General features: G+C 53.9%; 1 non-coding gene across 1 annotated transcript in view; it reads left to right on the forward strand.

The window, feature by feature from the left end:
• The first annotated feature begins 739 nt into the window (after positions 1 to 739).
• Positions 740 to 2500, forward strand: part of LOC124296399 — a 1917-nt gene continuing 156 nt past the window's right edge. The window contains exon 1 of the ribosomal RNA XR_006906217.1: positions 740 to 2500. This exon is cut by the window's right edge and continues 156 nt beyond it. This is a non-coding gene — a ribosomal RNA (small subunit ribosomal RNA).

Below are 2500 nucleotides of genomic sequence, written 5' to 3' on the forward strand. Positions count from 1 at the left end.
CGAGTCGACCGAAAGGCGATGCGCGGCGTCCCGGAGTCGATCCGGGCCGGGAGCCTGTCGGAACATCGTCATATGAGCCTCGTTCAATTTCGACAAAGTTCCCGGAGTTCAAAATTTTTTCGATAGCCCGCGGAGGTTTCGCCCCGTAAGCCGACCGTGCTACCACCGTGCCGGCGCCGACGTCCTAGCGGCCAGGCTCCTACTAGTAAGAGGAGCGAGTCGGTCGGGCCGGTCTCCCGTCGTCCGCCTGCTACGCCGTACCGGTACGTGCTCGAGCACGATACGTACTTCGGCGTAGACCAGGAGCGGGCGTTCGCGGACCGTTCCGTGCCTCGTACCAAAGAAACTACGCGACTCGCGTTGTTTCATCTATCGTCACTGCATTACCGCGGGTCGGTGTCTCAGACCGAATGGCCCTTGACGCGGTACCAAGAAGTTCGGCTCTCCGTGAAACACGGAAGGCCGAACGCTCCAACGCACGCGTCAACTCGCTTCTTTCCGAGCGTACACTCAAAGACCAGAGATGTTATAACAACGTATCCCAGACGCTTTCAATCTAGCCGACGGGTACGGGAGATCGTTCGAACGCTTATAAGCCGAGTGTCGAAGGTGGCGGCACACGGAACCGGGGCTGCCTGCGCGCAGTCCCGAAACACACAGTAGACGCGCGGCCGACCGGGCTACGAGACCCGGTCGGCGATGGGTGGCGCACGTCCGAGCCGAGATTTTGTATCGAAGCTCCCTGGTTGATCCTGCCAGTAGTCATATGCTTGTCTCAAAGATTAAGCCATGCATGTCTCAGTGCAAGCCAAATTAAGGTGAAACCGCGAATGGCTCATTAAATCAGTTATGGTTTCTTAGATCGTACACACATTTACTTGGATAACTGTGGTAATTCTAGAGCTAATACATGCAAACAGAGTTCCGACCAGAGATGGAAGGAATGCTTTTATTAGATCAAAACCAATCGGCGGCGGGTACGTCCCGTCCGCCGTTTACCTTGGTGATGGTGACTCTGAATAACTTTGGGCTGATCGCACGGTCTCGTACCGGCGACGCTTCTTTCAAATGTCTGCCTTATCAACTGTCGATGGTAGGCTCTGCGCCTACCATGGTTGTAACGGGTAACGGGGAATCAGGGTTCGATTCCGGAGAGGGAGCCTGAGAAACGGCTACCACATCCAAGGAAGGCAGCAGGCGCGCAAATTACCCACTCCCGGCACGGGGAGGTAGTGACGAAAAATAACGATACGGGACTCATCCGAGGCCCCGTAATCGGAATGAGTACACTTTAAATCCTTTAACGAGGATCCATTGGAGGGCAAGTCTGGTGCCAGCAGCCGCGGTAATTCCAGCTCCAATAGCGTATATTAAAGTTGTTGCGGTTAAAAAGCTCGTAGTTGAATCTGTGTCCCACGCTGTCGGTTCACCGCTCGCGGTGTCTAACTGGCATGATTGTGGGACGTCCTACCGGTGGGCTTAGCCCTCCGGGGCGGCCCAACTAATATCCCATCGCGGTGCTCTTCACTGAGTGTCGAGGTGGGCCGGTACGTTTACTTTGAACAAATTAGAGTGCTTAAAGCAGGCTATTTTCGCCTGAATACTGTGTGCATGGAATAATGGAATAGGACCTCGGTTCTATTTTGTTGGTTTTCGGAACCCCGAGGTAATGATTAATAGGGACAGATGGGGGCATTCGTATTGCGACGTTAGAGGTGAAATTCTTGGATCGTCGCAAGACGGACAGAAGCGAAAGCATTTGCCAAAAATGTTTTCTTTAATCAAGAACGAAAGTTAGAGGTTCGAAGGCGATCAGATACCGCCCTAGTTCTAACCATAAACGATGCCAGCTAGCGATCCGCCGAAGTTCCTCCGATGACTCGGCGGGCAGCTTCCGGGAAACCAAGCTTTTGGGTTCCGGGGGAAGTATGGTTGCAAAGCTGAAACTTAAAGGAATTGACGGAAGGGCACCACCAGGAGTGGAGCCTGCGGCTTAATTTGACTCAACACGGGAAACCTCACCAGGCCCGGACACCGGAAGGATTGACAGATTGAGAGCTCTTTCTTGATTCGGTGGGTGGTGGTGCATGGCCGTTCTTAGTTGGTGGAGCGATTTGTCTGGTTAATTCCGATAACGAACGAGACTCTAGCCTGCTAAATAGGCGTACCTTCCGGTATCTCGAAGGCCCCCGGCCTCGGTCGGGCGGTTTTTACTACCGGCGTACAAATAAATCTTCTTAGAGGGACAGGCGGCTTCTAGCCGCACGAGATTGAGCAATAACAGGTCTGTGATGCCTTAGATGTTCTGGGCCGCACGCGCGCTACACTGAAGGAATCAGCGTGTCTTCCTGGCCGAAAGGCCCGGGTAACCCGCTGAACCTCCTTCGTGCTAGGGATTGGGGCTTGCAATTATTCCCCATGAACGAGGAATTCCCAGTAAGCGCGAGTCATAAGCTCGCGTTGATTACGTCCCTGCCCTTTGTACACACCGCCCGTCGCT

This window comes from Neodiprion lecontei, unplaced genomic scaffold (assembly GCF_021901455.1).
Source record: "Neodiprion lecontei isolate iyNeoLeco1 unplaced genomic scaffold, iyNeoLeco1.1 ptg000150l, whole genome shotgun sequence".
In the NCBI taxonomy this organism is placed as follows: domain Eukaryota; kingdom Metazoa; phylum Arthropoda; class Insecta; order Hymenoptera; family Diprionidae; genus Neodiprion; species Neodiprion lecontei.